We start from the raw sequence: 20,306 nt of genomic DNA on the forward strand, positions 1-20,306 counted from the left end.
TAAATACTCAGCTTCGAGGCTAAGGACATTCTTCGGGTCAGCACCGAGAGTTCTGCGGGCGTGAACATTTGGCAGAAATCTGTCTTGTTTGGAGCATAGAGTTTCATACAATAACAATATGGTTTGGAGCTGATTAAAATATTGACGCAAATGCAAAAACCCCGACAAAGAAGCGAAGAAATTCCTCAAGGCATTTAGGCCTGCTCACTTCGTTACTGCTACATCATGCGTTTCAGATCTTTTTTGCCACAGCTATCCCGGAATCACATATCTTTGCAGAGTGGCTGGGGATAGTTCTCCTTTTCCCGGGAGAAGGGGGGAAGGAAAACTATCCGCCTATGTCTCCAGCCACACTGTATGAATGTATACTTGTATGTATGTATGTATGTATGTATGTATGTATGTATGTATGTATGTATGTACGTATGTATGTATGTATGTATGTATGTATGTATGTATGTATGTATGTATGTATGTATGCATGCATGTGGGTGTGTCCCATTTCCCATATGTATGCATTTCCCTCATTTCCCATTCTGATTAGCTACATGCATAGCGACGGCCTCTGTACTGGCAGTCTTGGTGCCATAGGTTCAACGCTGGTTGACCACTCTCGACATGTCGTAGACACTCGAGTCACGGCCCGGGGGTTAAAAAGAAGGTCCCTTTCACCCAGAGTAGTCCGAGTGGCGGCTACCACCCCCAAGCCCAGTAAACAAAAATGCCTTCCCATAAATACCCGAGAAAGTGGAGGGGAAACAGCCCCGCCGGTAGCGTATACAGTTTTCATTGCACCAGACGTGGTCGTGGGTCGTGGGGAGGTCGTGGGTTCGGATCTCACCCGGGGAGATTTTTTCTCCCCTTTTTTGCTGTTTTTAAAAATTGTTCATCTGTTATAATGACCTACTACGCACTCCCCTTTGCTTTCCAAGGCATTCTTGACTGCGTACCCTTATTTCTATCTTAATTCAAGGAGCCCTCATTTCCCACTATAGCACCGCACGCGTTATGCGGAGGTTGTGGGTTCGATTCCCGCTTCCGGAAAAAATGGCGCATTTTTCTCGACTTGAATTTTCTATTATTTATTCCTGCATAAAAAAAAGGCAATCATACCTCATTCGGCACTATAAAACACTGTTAAAAAACGCCAAACAGCACTGGCAATAAGGACTGCAACTTTGATATATATATATATATATATATATATATATATATATATATATATATATATATATATATATATATATATATTGAGAGAGGAAAGCCGGAAATCAGGCCTAATGCAGGGCGGTGTTTATTCCGGCGGTCGTTACTCAGCAGCCAGCCGAACCAACGAACTCCGATGATGATTAGGATCGCGCTAGCCCAGCGATACCCCAGCAAACCATAAAACATCTTGTGGAAGTCCATTCAATGTAACTTCCCTGATATCCAATGTGCAGAGGATATTCGTGAACGCCCACGTACGTTATGTCCACAGGATATTCAGGCGATGTCCCTATTGCCTCGGAATAGACATCCACAAATACTTTCGTCTGGATATCCTCAGGATGTCCTTAAAATTCATGGAAACTTTCTGTGGACATTTCACAGATATCCGGACGACATCATATAATTTCCATTTGATGCCATGCGGAGGCATTCTCAGGACCTTATACTATTATTATATAACTATTTATATATTATTATTAGTGACATGAAACCATCCCCAATTTTTATTGCAAAGAAAAATGGTATTTATTTCAAAATCATTTCAATATCCACCAGATGAACCTTGCTGGAAGTTCAAGACCTAGAAAACATTAAAAAAATAAAAACAGCACAAGTTAAACGCTTGTTAAATAGCTATTATTGAAACAGCTGCTTACACCATTCTGCCTATTGAAAGAGTGACAGGCTAAAAGAAAATTGCAATCAACCGGGCGGGTCAGATACTTTACATACAAACTCACCATCAACAGGCGTGCATATACGAATCGTTTCTTAACTGTGCAGCTAAAATGAGACAAGAGAAAAAACACAGCAAATATTTCGGCTTTTGAATAAAAACAGTGCCAAAAAAACAATGTGATTCATCTTGAAGCCGTGCAAAACTTGAGCAAAGAATAAACTTTAAATGTAATAAACCCACAAAAGATTTTAAATAAAAGTTATCATGAAGTTAAACAGAACACCAGAGAAAATAGGAGCTGCCAGAATACCTAAGAAACAGGCCGGAAAAGCAAAGGTTTAGTCTACTATATTGCATGCTAAAATATTACGCAAAAGAAGGCACGTGCTTGGATTCATGTTCCCGTCTTCTGTAAATTTGCTTCTGAGAAGTTGGGCCGCCAGTTAAAATCTTGTGTTTGATCCAGAAATCTTGTTTCTTCAGCAGAAAGAGCGGCAGCAAACTTCGCAGCAGCGGTGGCAGAATATACATTTGAAGAAAGGGAAAAGGAACGAAATGCTAGGTACTTTTCTTGGAATGGCAGAATCTGGAGAAAACGCTAGTTGTCCTGCAAGAAAATGTCGTATATCTTGGTTAGCTTCAGCTTATTGCTGACATTATGATAGTTTCTTACCTGCTACTGGAGACGTTGATCAAGGCGCTGGGATGAAGTTTTTGTGATGTATTCACTGGCAGTCTCAGATGGAAAACTGGAAGAAAATACCAAGCAGTAATTTGGAGTCGCGAGTAGCATCACAATCGCAAAGAAGAAATACCTTGAACAGAGATAGAAGTATACGGCCGGGTCCTTGAAGTGAAGCCGATCGGTGATCTGAGAACCGTGTGGTGCAGCTGAAGACAGGAACCGAACACAGCCGTCGATTTCCCGTCTCTTGAGAGTCGAGACGCGAAGTCCTTCGAGCAGTTCAACAACAGGCGAGCAAAGAGCGAGTGAGCGACCGAAAAGCGCGGGAACCACGGGAACCCAGCTCCCCGTCGGAGAGGGCGAGGATGGTTTCCTCCGGTCCTCCTCCTTCTCCACCGCCGCCGCTTTTGTCAGACGATACGCCAAGCAAGTACGGAGATGCTGCGCTCGGGGAGGGAGGGGAGGGGGGTTGTGGCGAATGCACGGCACTTGCTTCGCGCCCTCTCCGACACCCCGGCATACAACCCCCCCCCCCACCCCCCTCCTCGCCCACTCCATACAAGTGGAAAAAACGCGGCCGAGCTTTCTCGCGCAAACCCCTGCCACAGCTAGAAATGGGAAAAACGGCTCACTTCAGTGAGCGCCTCGGAACGGCACAGTTCACTAAAGTGAACCGGTTCATTTGAATGGTTCAGTGGTTCATTTAGGTTTGCAACTTGTGTTAAGCATGCATAATCTAAATTATTACTCAATTGTTATTGAGTCATTTATTTTGTAACAACATCCGGTGCATTTGTGCTGAAAAGAATTAACCTCACCATCATTACAAAAGTTTTTATGTGTCAGTGGTATTTCAGAATCCCTCTCGGTCGATAATAAAGAAAACATGCAACTTTTTGTCAACTTTATAACCTCACAAATATGATTTCTACTAGTGAGCTGTGACGCCAGAAAAAATGATTCTGGAAAACATGATACAAGAAACTAATTTTGATGTTGTGGTGGTGAACAACACTTTGTTCAGTTTATTCGAAGCGAGACGGGTCCACTTTTTGGCAGCGATAATAGATGACGCGAAAGTTGCACACAAGACCCAGCTGGGTCGTTTGATACGCCTCTAATAACTCTACCGGAATGTGCCGACACGACTCCTTAAAGGGCCCCTGAGATGGGTTTTTTTGGCGGGTCGATGGTATCGGAGCGCAACGGCTATTTCTTGAACTAATCGTGACGTGTTTGTGCGCTCTTGATTTAATCAATTTTTTACGAGCGTAAAAACATCAGAAAGCTACAAAAAACATCTTTTGTGTGTGGTTGCTTTTACACAGTCACACATATTTGTTTTATACCGGAGTGTAAAGCACTTACACACCGGGCCAAACCGGGCTTGACGCTCCTCCGTTCTCGGCGGAAGGATACAGTGAGCGCAGGAGCAACGACGCTTGCAGCCAGCGTGATCGCTCAGCGCTCCGTGTCTTTGCATTTGCTTTCTTGGACGCTGTACCCGAATAGATTCTTTGCACCATCTGTGTTTCGAGCGTAGCCTCGACGTTGTTTCAGAGGTGGTAACGAACGGCGCGCCAAGGGAGCGCCGCGCCGACGACGAAGGAGGAGCTCCGCACGCAGCGCTTGGACGACGCCGGGCACTGCTCGTGATCACGAGGCGCACGCTCAAGTGCGCTCACGCGGGCTCAATAAATCAGTTCAAGCCCAAACGCTGTCGCAGCTGATTCTCTGCGGCTGTCGCGACAAGGGCAAGAGCATGCTCATCCCGTAACGACAACTGCCAAAGAGTTTCATTTCATTGCTTCCCATCAAGTCATGATCGCAGGAAAGTGTGGTTTGCTGCACCGGCCTTCTGAATGAACCTGTTGCCTAGTGTCCTTAGCGCGCTTTACCGTTTACCGTGTTAAATGAAGCAAGAGTAGCCGTTTGCCGCTGAAAACGAAAGGATTGCACTGTGCGGTTTCTGCATTCCGGCTTACCGGCTCTGCCGAGTAGCGACATCTGGCGAATTTGTCAAAAAGCAAATGACACAAACGTTTGTTGCCCAGAACTGTTCGCTTACGCTTGAAATGGCTTGAATCTTAGACGTCTTAGATTGAACTCTCACAATACAATAATTTTTTTTAAAAAGAGCCGTATACTTCTACTGTAGAGCTTAAAAAATCGAAAACATGACGTTGACGCCGCCATCTAGTGGGAAGAATTAGGACCAAGTATTGCATTAACCAGAATTCACGCCACCGCTAAATATTTCGATATAAAATGAGTAAGATATATTGTAATGATTCCGCAGTTACCTATATTACCTTGCCCAAGACGATTTTGAAAGCATAAAAGAGCTATGCTAGTTGGGAAGCGTGGGGAGCTGGAGTAGGGGCGGAAATTTTGCTCGCTCATTCTAAAAAAAAATTGTCATTTATCGTGCTCCTGATCATCATTTAGCAAGAATGTAGTAAACAACATTAACTAAGATTGCTTGCATGAAGCGCAGAGCACAGCGCATTTGCTGTGGCGTAAAGTTCCGGAAGAACGCCCACCCAAATTTAAGTACAGTGATATCAAGTGAAAAATACGAGATGGGCGAAATTTCGGGTCAAGCGCGGAAAGGACGAATAAGTGACCGCATCTACACATGAAGAGATGATTCGGGTTTGTTTTGTTCACTCATCGGCGCTAAAGCCATGGATTTTACGGGGTGGGCGCGCGTCTTTCAGTAAATTGAATATTTCACCCGTAAAAGGGGGTGGGCGATGTTTCCGGGGAGGGCGTTCACTCGGAACTTTCCGGTAATCTAATCAAAACGCGAGCGTACATTTCGCCGGCGCAGGGGGCTCGCTACTACAGTCGGTAGAAATTCTAGCCTCTGTATCGCTATGTAGCGACGGTAAAAATAAGTTACCGTTCACGGAAACTCTCGCGCATGCAAGGTCGACTTCCGCAATCACCAGTATCTCCTGCTCAAAGTCCGTAAAGACTGAAAACGTAGCTTAAAAAAAAAAAAAAAAAAGGACGTCGTCGTCTCATGTACGACCCACTCGCTGAAGTAACCATGGTAACGACGACGCTCTAAACCAAACCGCCGCCGTCAAAAATCGCGGACATTCCGGCGGCCAACCATGAAATGAGTGCTTCGCCTCGGACGAGGTCGGACTATGTCGTCATCGCAAGCCGCCGAGCCAACAAATAGTTCTGTCTCGTCCGGGTAATAACTTTTGTTAGCGTGAGCGAATATGCTTACTATTATTGGACGTGTTTCTACAAGAACTATAGAGTAGATTTCTGACACAAACAAAAACACTTTGAAATCCATCTCAGGCCCCCTTTAAGAGCCATGCTCAGCACGATTCTCTAATCGAGCGAGCAGCCGCTGAACGTCGGTTCTTAGGAAAGCCGCTCTGCCAAAGAACCGCCGGGAGCCGAGAGTCGCCGCAGAACTTACCGGTTGAGAAGATCCGGCTCGTTCCTGCCTCGGACAACAACTGCACGCACAAATGTAACTGTAGTGATTCTAGTGAATCATATGGTCAGAGGAGTTTATTTTCCTATTACTTTGGAATTACAGACGCAGTTCGTTAACTGCAGCCATTGCGGCCTCCAGATCTGTCATTCACCGCCGCCGCAACCGCGGTTCCCAAATGGCGCTTCAGAAGATCCGCTTCGCGAAGAGCGGCTCTCGAAAAGAGCGGGCGGGAGCCGTTCTTCGGTTCTTCGGTTCAGTAACTGACCGTAAGAGCCGGAAGAGCTGAAGAACGGGTTACAAACTGCATCCGGTTCTTCTGACTCGAATTGTCTGCTCCCACGACAGGAGGCGCGCCGGAGGAATTTGGAAAATTAGCCCCAGCTGGCCCGGCAATACAGTTTCTTTCCCACGCCGATATTAGATGGCGCAAAGAGACAGCTCATTTGACCCGGGTCTTCGGTTTTTCGGCTCAGTAACTCAGCGGAAACAACCGGAAGAGCCGAAGAACGGGTGAAATCTGCATCCGGGTCTCCTGGCTCGAATTGTCTGCTCCCACGACAGGGGGCGCTGGAGGAATTTGGAAAATGAGCCCCAGCTGGCCCGGCAGTGGAGTTGCTTTCTCGCGCCCGCATTAGCTGGCGCAGAGAGCTCTGACCCGGCTTTTCGGCTCCGTTGGCTCGTTCGACACGAATCATTGAGGGGGCGAGAAGGGGCTCCCTCTCTCCAAGAGAACCGCCACTCACTTTTACTGAGCCATGGCTCACTCGTTCTTCAAAAAGAGCGGCTCAAAAGAACCGGATCACTACTGAGCGACACATCTCTAGCCACAGCCCAAAACGAAGAATCTGATGCCAAGCGCGCGCCCGCTCCCTCCTTGCCCCCGAGCACGGCTTTTGAAGCTCCTTTCATGGCGGCCGAACTCGTGTGGGCCATTCAAAATGCAAAAAGAAAAAGTGCGCCCGGGGCTGACGGCATCACATACCAGGATATCGGAAACGTAGCCGAGAGGCAGCGCTCGCGCCATCTTGACTTTGCAACTTCCACTGGTCTTCCGGCACCCTCCCTGCTCAATTTGGCCTCCAACTTGTCTATCCCGTCCTAAAAAAGAACAAATCTCCCAAACTTTTCTCCTCTTTTCGTCCTATTTCACTCACGAGCGCTGCCTCCAAAATTCTCGAATCAATGGCGCTCGCACGCCTCGAATTACCAGTATGTGCGAATCTGCAACTTGAACCCTGAGCAGCAGACGGGTTTTTGCCGCCAGCGCAGTGCCATGGATTTGTCTCTGCACTATAAAACGCGAAAGCTACCAAAAACCATGGCCTTTGTCGTCCTTTTGGACATTCGCAAAGCCTTCGACTGCTTACCCAACGAGGGTATTCACGATGCAGTAAAACGCTGCAAAATTACGCGGCCGTAACCCTCATCTCCACCGATGTTAAAGACTGGACGAAGCCCGCCACTCCGTCGCGCAAGAACTAAACAAACAACACCCAGACGCGTGAGTTGCATCATGCAATGCACCTTCTCGCATCCAAAGCATCAAATTTGGGTGACAAGAGTCCTGCCTACTCAGCGGGCTCCGTACTGGTTCCGTACTCATGCAGGCTGCGTACCAGTGCTCGGAGAAAATGAGAAAATCAACAGTCCCGCTTGTTCTTCATCCACATAAATCAAGCACCCTAAAATATAGAATGCAATTCCCGAATCAAACAGAAAGGCAACCAGATTTCGCTCAAATTCGAAATAAAAAAAACTACCCGCTCTTCATTTAAAATATTAGTTAGAAACAGGCCAGAAAATATTTCGAAGCTTAAGGAAAGACGGGGATGAGGGGTGATTTGAACTAAGACACACTTTGTGTGGCTGGGGCCCCATATGTACACCGCGTTATGAATGCGAATTCTCAGTGTAAGGAAAAATGTAACTTTGTGGACATCCTAGCAATATCGCGTAATGATGTTATACTAACACACCTGCAGTGATATCGCATGGATGTCCGCAAGCAGATGATCTTGGGTGAAACATTGTATGGACATCACATGAATGGCCTGAAATGACATTGGATATTGTGACCATTTGTGGATATCCTATGGACTTTCGTGGTTTGCTGGGCGATGATGACACCAAACCATAGAGGAACGATGCGTGGGCGAGACGATGATGATGATAGTGTGTTTGGACACAATAGGGAGAATGACCACTCAAGCAATCAATGTGAAGACAGCGCTCACACTAGTTTCCCCGGCGGCTGAAGCGGCCATCCTGGCCGTCAAAGAGAGGATGAGCTACGCCGAAAGGGCTTTAGGCGCGAAACATGGACAGTTTCGATGCCACGGCACCGTCGGTCAGCGACTCCACAAGTGGGAGCAACGACGTAGTTGACTGGAGATGTTCTCTGTAGTACGGTGTACGGACCAATGAAGCGCGGCATAAACTTTTCACAGAGTCCTGGCGCACGGAGCGGCGTCGAAAGCAGTACCTCATCCCCAGGGTTGAATATAACTTCCCGGGGGTCTGCGTCATAGCGCGACTTGCGGTCATTTTGGCAGGACTCGGTGTTCAATCGTGCGAGGTTTCGGCACTGCGCTAGTCGAGAAACAAATTGGTCGGTGATGTTGGTTGTATCCACGTACGGGACAGGAAAAGAAAGATGCGTCTAGAATGGACGGTGGGTGGCGGCCGTAGACGAGAAAGAACGGTGAAAATCCGGTGGTGCTTTGAGCGGCGGTATTATAGGCGTATGTGACAAAGGGAAGTATGACGTTCCAATTCCTGTGGTCGGGGTTGATATAGAGAGAAATCATATCCGAAAGTGTATGGTGGAACCGTTCTGTTAGCCCATTTGTCTGTGGATGATAGCTCGACGTGGTTTTGTGGGCAGTACCAGCAGCTTGGAGAACTTCCTCAAGGACTGCTGACGGAAAGGTTCGGCCACGATCACTTAAAAGAGTACGAGGTGGTCCATGCCGTAAGAAGATGGCTTGCAGAAAGAAATCTGCGACCTCAGAAGCGCAGCCGGTACGTAGAGGGGCAGTTTCTGCATACCGTGTCAAGTGATCGACAGCGGTCACAATCCATCGATGACCAGTCAAAGTGAAAGGCAATGGCCCATACAAATCGATGCCCACAACTTCGAATGGGGCAGAAGGACATGGCAGCGGCTGTAGCATACCGGCAGGGGCTGAGGTCGAGCGTTTACGACGCTGGCACGAAGGGCAGGACGCAACATATTTAGCGACACTTGAGGAAAGGCCTGGCCAAAAGAATCTGCTTTTGATGCGGTCGTAGGTCTTGTAGAAAGCAAGATGGCCAGCTGTGGCGTCATCGTGGAAAACTTCCAAGATGTTGGCTCGAAGACAGCGAGGGACGACTGGTTATCTGTCTCCGGTAGGGTGGTAATTGTGGCTGTAAAGGGCTCCACCAATGGAAAGGCGAAATTTACTTAGTTGGCGGCGCGTTCGGCTGTTAGGATATCTTGACCGGCGGTTTGCAAAGGGGCCATGGGCAACGCGAGCGGAGTTGTCGAAGGCGATGAGTAACTTTGAGACGATGGCTGTGGGCAGTGGGTGGTCGGCTGTGGGCAACGGGAAGGAGCGTCGGCATCACTGTGCTTGCTCCCCGACTTGTAAGTCACAGTGAAGTCATATTCCTGTAGACGGAGTACCCAGCGGCCAAGGCGCCCCGAGAGGTTCTTGAGGGAGGATAACCAACACAGGGCGTGGTGGTCTGTTACCATGCACTGAGAAATGGCGGCCATACAAGTAAGGACGAAATTTTTGCACTTCCCAAACAACGGCGAGGCACTCTTTTTCAGTTATGGTGTAGTTCTTCTCCGCGGGAGTCAAAGTGCGGCTTGCATAGGAAACTACTCGCTCCGACGAGGAATCCGTACGCTGAAGGACAGCACCAAGATCGTCACCACTTGCATCGGTGTGAAGAATAGTGGGTGCCGACTCATCGAAGTGGCAGAGGACCGGTCCAGAAGTTAAAGCTCGTTTCAGGGTTTGGAAAGCTTTTTCACAGTCTTGGGTCCAGACGAATGGAGTTCCGGATGTGAGTAATTTGTGAAGGGGCGAGGCTATTGCTGCAAAATTTCGGATGAAGCGACGGAAATAGGAAGCCAAGCCCAGAAAACTTCGTAGCTCTTTCTGGCGAAGAGGCCGGGAAAAATTGAGGACCGCATTTATCTCGATCCGGGCGTATACCTTCCTTGCTTAGAACGTGGCTTAAGACTTTGATTGAGGTACTGGCACAGCGACATTTCTTGGTGTTCAGCCGTAAACCAGCATTGCCAAGACAGGTGAGGACTTCATCCACACGTTGAAGGTGTTCAGCGAAAGTGGACGAAAAAATGACGATATCATCTAGGTAGCATAGGCAAGTCTTCCACTTCAAGCCACGAAGTACAGTATCGATCATACGCTCAAAGGTGGTCGGAGCGTTGCGAAGTCCAAACGGCATCACGTTGAATTCGTAGAGGCCGTCTGGTGTGTCGAAGGCTGTTTTTTCTTTATCGGCTTCGGCCATGGGAATCTGCCAATATCCTGACCGAAGATCGAGACTCGAGAAGTATTCTGCGCCGTGTAACGTGTCGGGAGCGTCGTCAGTTCGGGGCATAGGATATACGTCTTTCCGGGTTATTTTGTTAAGCGCTCGGTAGTCCACGCAAAAGCGCACTGAGCCATCTTTCTTCCGGACCAGGACAACCGGCGAAGACCATGGAACTGCCCGAAGGGCGAACAATGTCCCGCTGAAGCATGTCGTCCACATTTTCTTGAATGATTTTACGTTCTGCGGATGAAACGCGATAGGGACGACAGCGGACGATACAAGAACCATCGGTTTCTATGTGATGAGTCGCTGCTGATGTTCGTCCAAGAGTGAGGGAATGGCTGTCAAACAACGCCTTGTGCTTGGTAAGGAGGGTGAGTAGTGATTTTTGATTTTCCTCGCTTAGTTCAGTGCTGATGGTGGATGTAAGGCTCGAAGACGTGATCGCTTGTCCGCAGGCATGCTGGAGTGATGCTATAGGGCAAAGCGCAAGACGGCCAACTTCCTCGTTTAGAATAGAAGAAACCTTAGTGCCTTTAGGAAGCAGAATCGGCTCAAAGGCAATGTTTAGTGCGGCGATGAAAGCTGATCCCTGTGAAAAGCGAACGACACAAGGCGGTATTATAACTCCTTTGCAAGCGAAGTTCCCAGCTGGTATGGCACACAAATCTCCATCGGCGATACTGTCACACGTTACGGAAAACACCGTTTCTTGGCCGGGACACAAGACACAATCTTCGGTAGAGACCAACAGCGGTACGGAAGGATCGGATACACAGTCCATTCCTGTCTCAGTGAGGTGAATCGCAGGCTCGCGGCCGGAAATTACTGCAGACGACGCTGATAAAAAGTCCAAGCCCAAAATAATTTCATGAGAACAGAGAGTCAGCACCGCACACTGAACGTAATGTAGGAGCCCGTCTATGGTAACCCGCACCGTACAATATCCAGAAGGCCGAATCGCATCACCATTTGCCCCACACAAGGATGGCCCGGCGTAAGGAGTTCTCACCTTCCTCAGACGTGAACATAACTGTGCACTAATAACTGACACACTAGCCCCCGTATCAACAAGTGCCTCAATACGCAAACCTTCCACTTCCACCAGTAATGAGTTCCGCGGACGTTCAGGAGGAGTTGTGGCGTCTTCGAGCAATGCAGTTTCCCCCCAAAAAACTGCAGGTGCTAGTTTTCCGAAGGGTCGTTATCGGGAAGTGAGGCAGGACGAAGAGGGGACAGCGAGCGACGGTAGGGCGAAGGCGATCTGCGTCGGGTTGGCGTATTACGCTGAGAAAACTCAGGAGAATCGCGAGGCGGGGAAGAACTGCGATTAGGAGGGACGTATGTGCTTCTACAAGTACCATAAGCAAAGCGGGCGTTATCCCGCTCATCAGGAGCGTACCCTCGGCGTTCATCCTGCTGGCGTTTTCGGCAAAAACGGGAAATGTGGCCCCGAATTCCACAGTAGTAGCAAACCGGGCAGTCCCGAGGGAAAAGCTGGCGGTCGGGGCGCACGTGCGCGTAGTACCACGCCTGGGCACCCCGAGGGGGGGCAATGGCCGTCAAATGTCCGGAAGCAGTCGAAAGCGGAGGCGATTCCATGAACAAAGTGTGTTTTGAAGCGGCCTCTGCGTATGTCGTCATGTAAGGGGGAGGAGGAGTCGAATTTGCCGGTGGGTACGCTGTCATAGATGCCAGTTCTTCCTTGATTAAATCCCGCAGCGGAGATGGGCTATGGTGGCAGTGATCGCGTTGGAGACACGGTGAGGTACGGGTGCCTAGCTCCTCACGAATGATTGCGCGTATCAGGGTACGCAGATCTGTGTTCCCATCCAGAGGAGCCGGCACAGGCTGAAGGCGAAGTGACTGCAACTGATCGAGGCGTTGGCAGGTCTCCCGCACATCGCTGACTGTCAGGGGATTCTGGATAGCGAGGGCGTTAAAGGCAAATGAAGCAATGCCCTTCAAGATGTGCCGCACCTTATCAGCCTCTGGCATGCTTTCGTCCACCCGGCGGCAGAGGGCGAGGACGTCCTCGATGTAAGCCGCATATGTTTCGTCGGGACGTTGGACGCGAGAACCCAGATCTTTCTTGGCGCCATTGACGCGAGCTGACGGGGTGCCGAAGGCTTTGCGTAGACGCTGAGTAAAATCGGTCCAGTTCTCGAAGGTTGCCTCGTTGTTGAAGTACCATGTCTTTGCAACCAGGTCTAGGTGGAATGGAACATCGCGCAGTTTAAAAGCATCATCCCACCGGTTAAATTGGCTGACGCGATTATACTGGTCGAGCCAATCTTCGACGTCTTCACCCCGAAGACCAGCGAAGGAGGGAGGGTCGCGCTGGTGGCCTGTGATCACCCATGCCGAGGGCGGTGGAGCGCTGTGTTCCGACGCGCTTTCTCGTTGCATCGTTGGCTCGTGGAGCGGGAGACGTCGACCCGAACGGAGCTCCAGGGGTGTAGCTGGGAGCGGCAGAGGACGGGGCCGACAAGCAACTCCACCAATTGAGAGAGGAAAGCAGGAAAGCAGGCCTAATGCAGGGTGGTGTTTATTCCGGCGGTCGTAACTCAGCAGCCAGCCGAACCAACGAACTCCGATGATGATTAGGATCGCGCTAGCCCAGCGATACGATGATGACACCAAACGATGCATGGGCGAGACAATGCTGATGATAGTGTGTTTGGACACAATAGGGAGAATGACCACTCAAGCAATCAATGTGAAGACAGCGCTCACAATATATATACATGTGTGTATATATATATATATATATATATATATATATATATATATATATATATATATATATATATATATATATATATATGGTAATGACGACTGCACTGGCAATGACGACTGCAACCTTGATATGTATGTTTACCGAGTCCCTCGTCCCGTATCTCTCTGTTCTGCTACATGCATTACGAGGCACTGGCTCCAGCAGTTCGGATATGCCAATTGCTAACCCCGACCTCCGACCACGTTCTACGTGGCGGCCGCTGGGAAAGAAGACGTTCTACGTCCCCCGCGGTAGTCGAGGGGCGGCGCTAGTTGACCGGCCTCAGAGCTCTTGTAAATATAAACCCCCGCTTTAAAGTCGAGAGAGAAGCCGCTGTGGGGATAGCGTAATGGCGAACGCACCGCACCGGTTATGCGGAGATGTGGGTTCGAGTCCCGCTCCCGGAAAAAACGGCGGATTTTTTCTCGACTTATATTTTCGCTTATTTATCAATGAATCAAAGAAATGTGACAAGCACACGTCATTCGGCCCTATTAAATATTTCGAAAAAAGCCGAATAGCACTGGCAATGACGACTGCAACCTTGATATGTATGTTTACCGAGTCCCTCGTCCCGTATCTCTCTGTTCTGCTACATGCAATACGAGGCACTGGCTCCAGCAGTTCGGATATGCCAATTGCTAACCCCGACCCCCGACCACGTTCTACGTGGCGGCCGCTGGGAAAGAAGACGTTCTACGTCTCCCGCGGTAGTCGAGGGGCGGCGCTAGTTGACCGGCCTCAGAGCTCTTGTAAATGTAAACCCCCGCTTTAAAGTCGAGAGAGAAGCCGCTGTGGGGATAGCGTAATGGCGAACGCACCGCACCGGTTATGCGGAGATGTGGGTTCGAGTCCCGCTCCCGGAAAAAACGGCGGATTTTTTCTCGACTTATATTTTCGCTTATTTATCAATGAATCAAAGAAATGTGACGAGCACACGTCATTCGGCCCTATTAAATATTTCGAAAAAAGCCGAATAGCACTGGCAATGACGACTGCAACCTTGATATATATATATATATATATATATATATATATATATATATATATATATATATATATATAGTCTGGAAACAAAAACTCACACAGAGCGCGAAAAAATAAGGTTAGTAGAGACAGAGACACACGAGAAGGACATTAAAAATAAAAATAAAAGTTTACTGACGTTTCAGGGAGAGGACTCCTTTTCTTCAGAGTCCTCTCCCTGAAACGTCAGTAAACGTTTATTTTTATTTTTAATGTCTACTAACCTTATATATATATATATATATATATATATATATATATATATATATATATATATATATATATATATATATATATATATATTTATATATATATATATATATTGATACTGTCAATCCCTTCTGGGATTTTTACAGGAGCAGGCATAGTCATAGTCAAAGAACACATGTCGAACAGATTTTTTTTACAATAGTTAACGAAGAAGTATAACGACGGTTGACTCGAAGTACAGAGCTTGCAGTAGCACAGAAATTATTCAATACAATAGAGGCAACAAAGATAAACGGCGAATAAAAGAAAAGGTAGCGCTTGCTCATAAGGTATCGAAATCAACGCAGAAATTATACAATACAATAAAAGAAAGGTAAACGCCGAAAAAAGATAGCACTTGCTCAAAAAGGTATCGAAATCACACGCATTGGCGCACGTAGCATGGAAAACCTGTTATCGAGAAAGGACAGCAGTTTCAACAAGAGAAGTGAATTTGTCTACTGTTGTTTGTTGAGTGATGGAGAGATCTAATAAATTCCACTGTCTGATGGCGCGGGGAAAGAAAGAAAAGTAGAACGTGTCGTTATTGCAATCATATTCTTCGAGTGTGTGTGAATGTTTGTACCGCGTAGGACGGGTTTTATTTATTTATTTATATCAAAATACTGCAGGCCAGGATGGCCCTAGCAGGAGAGGCAAGTGAAGAATACAAAGGTCACTACTCGGTATCAGCAGCAACAACAACAACAACAAAAAAAAAACGCAACACTACCTGGAAACAACATAAAACAAAACAGCACCTGAACAATATACATCATAAAGCCGATCAGAATGCAATATCAATCGTACCAACACACTGATACACCATCACTGTATTGCGTCAATACCATCGGTTCAACATGACAAGTGCTGCTCCAATGCTCTAGCAAAATTGTCAGCTGCTAGAATTGACTCAGGAAGTAAATTCCAGTCTTCTATGGTACGCGGTTCGAATGTATTGGTTCGAATGTAGGTATCGGAATTTGTCTTTAACGAATTGTGAAAGAGTAAATACAAAAGCTTCAAGCGGTTCACTTTGGCACGCTTTTCCAGTTCACTAAGGCCCGCATGCTGTAACATTTCAGTTGGAGAGTCACTACGCCTGTACCGGTTAAAGATAAAGCGCACAGCCTTACGTTGAACGCTTTCCAATAAAGCAATGCTCGCCTTTGAGACCGGGAACCAGGCAGCACTAGCGTATTCCAGAACTGGGCGTATGAAAGTAGTATACGCGAGAAGCTTTGTTTCGTACGTCGCTTCTTTCAAAGTACGCTTCAAAAAGAAAAGCTTGTTGTAGGCTTTTGATGTAACATGCTTCACATGTGCATTCCAGGTAAGATTAGACGAAATTATTACACCTAAGTATGTATATTCGTCAACTGATTTTAATCGTTAATTTGATAGCAAACATTTAATTTTACTCTTTTGCGCGTCACGGTCATAGAAACGGTTTTTTCAGTGTTTATTTGCATTTGCCAATCGCTACACCATCGAGCTACTTTATTAATGGCGTTGTTGAGGTTCAGCTGATCATTTCTGTTTCTAATTTCCTGGTAAAGAATGCAGTCGTCTGCGAATAACCGGATCTTTACATCAATATTATCTGTTATATCATTAATAAATATTAAAAACAATAATGGAGAAAGAACACTGCCCTGAGGCACGCCAGAACTAACTTTTAGAATTTCAGACGCATAGTCGCCATACTGGACATATTGGTACCGGTCAGATAGGTAATTATGGATACAGCGAATGAGGGGACCATCACCGAAAACACTGGTTAGTTTAGAGATGAGTTTTATATGTGACACGCGATCAAACGCCTTAGACAAGTCTAGAAAAATAACATCAGTTTGTGTTTGTTCATTTATGGCTCTCGCAAGAACATGTATAGTTTCAATTAGCTGAATGGTTCGGATTAAGCAGGCTATTTGTTTCAACGGCCTCAGTGAGGAATTTTAGTATGATATGCTCAAGAATTTTCGAACAGGATGAAGTAAGTGAGATAGGCCTGTAATTTGATGGGCATGAGGCATCCCCTGATTTGTGTATTGCGATTATTTTAGCTATTTTCCATTCCTTAGGGATGGAACCTTCCCGGAGTGATTTTGCATACAGAAGGTGAAGATATTTACTAATCGGCTCTGCGTATCGTTTTAGAAAACTATTAGGATTTTCGTCTGGACCAGTACTTTTCTTCTCATCCAAATTGAGTAATAAGGATAGAACACCAGATTCAACAATTGATAGCGTCCCCAACAAGTAATAATCACGCACTATTGAAGAGGGCTTAGTTCGACCATTATCGAGGGTGAAAACACTTCGAAAGTAATCGTTAAACTCGTTTGCTTTTTGCTTTGCGTCTAAGCCGGACGGCTGAGAATTACGATTTTGCGAACTGCGCATGTACTGGTAAAACTTTTCGGGAGTTGTCTTGATAAAACTATGCAATGTGACGTTTAAAAAGTGTTTCTTAGCGTCGCGAATTTTGTGTTTAAAGACAACGTCATGGAATGTAATTGTGCCCGGTAATCAGAACTGAAACGAGACTTCTTGGATTTTCTTAGTCGCTTGATTCTGCGTTTGATATGAATTATTTCTCCAGTAATCCATGGTCTCTTTTTTCTTGTGTTTTTTACTACAGTTGGGACAAAGTTTTTGATGCAGTGAACAACGTGATTCTTAAATGATAGCCACACATCATCAATGCTGGATCGTTCATCCTCACAGAGTTCGTAGTAATCGGGAAATTCGTGCACCAGATAAGTCATTATAGCATTGTCGTCTGCTTTTTGGAATGCAAGTACGTGACGTTCATGGGCTTGTGGGTGAACAACAAATGCAGTCGGCAATGTACAAACAACGGTCTTATGATCAGATACACCATCGAAAATTTCCACGTCTATTTTGTTGGATAGGAAATGGTCGCTAATAAAAACAAGGTCCAGAATTGAAATGGACGCCCCATGAATACGAGTGGGTTCTTCAACAACTTGCCCGAGATTAAACGAAAACATTATGTCAATTAACACGTTTTCTACGGCATGCGACGGAGTGACAGAGTTCCAGTTTATTCCGGGAAAGTTGAAGTCCCCTGACATGACTATTTTGCTACCTAGCATATGCGTGTGCATGTAGTCGTATAATGGAGCCAGATAATCAGTATCAGCGTTAGGGGGTCTGTAGATGGCACCAACAAAGAGAGAACTATCGTTCAAGTGTATCTTACACTATACGGCCTCAACATTTGGCACGTCGCCCAAAAGAGAGTAATCGATGCCTTGCTTAAAAAGGATTGCCACGCCCCCTCCCCTAGAGCTACGACTTCTTGATCAGATATGCTAGGATAGAGCCAGGTTTCGGTAATTGGTACTACATCAGGTTTGAATGCCAAAAGCAGTGCTTCCAACTGGTGCACTTTATTGACCGAGCTGCGAGCGTTAAGATTCAGGAGCGTTAAGGGCGTCGTCGCTGGCTGCGCCGCGGTTCGACGACTGTGGGTTGGCTTTCGTTTTTTTCAAGTGAAATAAGGTCGCCTGTCTCGTCATTCCAAGCGAATAGACGGTTATTTATGCGAATTTTGTCTCGGATCAGGGACACTTTTTCATTGCGATCACGATTTTCTTTAGTTTTAGCCCACAGTTTTTTACGTATGTCACGCACGGAGCGCGAGAAGTCTTCGCTAATGGAAAAGTCAGAGCCTTTTAGTTTTGTACATTCTTTGAAAATCATGGCCTTGTCACGGTAGTCCACTAGCTTTAGTATTATCGGCCGGCTATTTGCTTCCTCTGCTGGTTTAGGGCGGCCCAAACGGTGAATTCTTTCGAATCCTGACGTTCGTACATCTAGAATGTCGTTAAATATTTTCTTTGTAACTATTTCCTGCAACAATTCTGTGGTTTCTTCAGGTTGTTCCTGGACACCGTAGATAATCAAATTCGATCGACGGCTATGGTTTTCCAAGTCGTCTACTTTTTTAGTCATCGTGGCAAGGTCTATCTCAAGCTGAGAAATTTTGGACATGCATTCAGACACTTGTTTTTCTAGGAAGGTGATATTCCCAAGCTTCTTATTAATAGCTTTGAGATTCTCGTTAGTTGAATCCTTCGACTTCTTTATTTCTGCGATATCCTCCGCAATAGCCTTCAGCTGAACTGAGATAGACACTTCATCAGGGCCTGGGTTTTCTTCAACGTCGCCACTCAAAAGCAATAGAAAACGGAGTGATGCAGAGAGTTAACACAACATGTCATGAACAGGCCGGGGGCACGGCAGCAGGAGCAAAAACACATCGTCACTTTTAAAACATTTCTCGAATCGTTTGCTCACGTGGATAAGGAACACAAAAGGGTTCGTGAACCGTATCCTCGTGCTGCTGCCCTGCCCACTGCTGGACGTCCCTTGAGTCGGCTGCTTTATATCCTCCGGCGATGTGTATGGCGCACTGCACCATAGGATCGCGTTCCCGGTGGCGGCGCTGGGATAGTAGTTGTGAAGTGACGTAGGCTGGCAGATCGGTTGAAATCCAGCTGGCCACGGTATCAGCAGCGGCCCCTTCGGCGTGACCCGGGTAGGCGATGCTTCAAATGGTGACACCAGCAATCCCGTTGCGATCTGGATAAGGAACACAAAAGGGTTCGTGAACCGCATCCTTGTGCTGCTGCCGTGCCCACTGCTATATATATATATATATATATATATATATATATATATATATACAGGGTGTCCCAGCTATCATGCACCAAGATTTTAAAAAAGAGTAATGGCGTAACTCGAAGAAAATCTAGTGGATAATGTTTGCAGTACTGTGGAGAAGCGGACAGCATTTTTTTCGTTAATGAGACTTAATTAATTAATTGTAATTAATTATCTAACTCGCGAAGTACGGTCCGAATCACTAAAGTGTCAATGAGGCACTTGTAGGTACCCATGAGGGGCATCTAACTGCGGTATTTTCAGCGACGAACTAATTGCGTACACATTTATTCCGACTGATAAAGAAAACCCGCGAAATATGAAAAATACCATGTGACGGCGCGTCCGCGCGCATCGTAAAGCAACGCCCTCAAACAGGCTGCCTCTGAGTTAGCCAGAATGAAATAAACAAAAGAAAGAAAGAAGAAATCGCCACCGAGTTTGTGCCTTATCTGCACACGCGCCTTATCAAGGCGATGCGCTGTCTCTTCGGGTGGGTAACACCGGAAGCAGTTGCTTTCAATCAGCTTATTTGGGGACGCTGCTTTACAATGCGCGCGGATGCGCCGTCACGTGGTATTTTTCATATTTCGCGGGTTTTCTTTATCAGTCAGAATAAATGAGTACGCAATTAGTTCGTCGCTGAAAATACCGCAGTTAGATGCCCCTCGTCGATACTTACAAATGCCTCATTGACACTTCAGTGATTAGGACAGTAATTATCGAGTTAGATAATTAATTAGAAATAATTAGTTAAGTCTTATTAACGAAAAAATTAGTCACCGCTTCTTCACAGTACTGCAAACATTATCCAATAGGTTTTCTTCGAGTTACGCCATTACTCTTTTTTTAAAAGTTGGTGCATGATAGCTGGGACACCCTGTATAGCGAATCAGGAAATGGGAAATGAGGGGCTCGGTTAAAATAAGCCAGAAAATAAGGGTTGGCAGTCAAGAAGACC

At 46.6% G+C, this 20,306-nt stretch overlaps 1 pseudogene; it reads right to left on the bottom strand.

The window, feature by feature from the left end:
* Positions 1-18,106: 18,106 nt before the first annotated feature.
* LOC144166656 (uncharacterized) lies at positions 18,107-19,300 on the bottom strand (annotated as a pseudogene).
* Between the last annotated feature and the right edge of the window lie 1,006 nt (positions 19,301-20,306).

Source organism: Haemaphysalis longicornis, unplaced genomic scaffold (assembly GCF_048455015.1).
Source record: "Haemaphysalis longicornis isolate Haplotype H1 unplaced genomic scaffold, Haemaphysalis longicornis Haplotype H1 scaffold_18, whole genome shotgun sequence".
In the NCBI taxonomy this organism is placed as follows: domain Eukaryota; kingdom Metazoa; phylum Arthropoda; class Arachnida; order Ixodida; family Ixodidae; genus Haemaphysalis; species Haemaphysalis longicornis.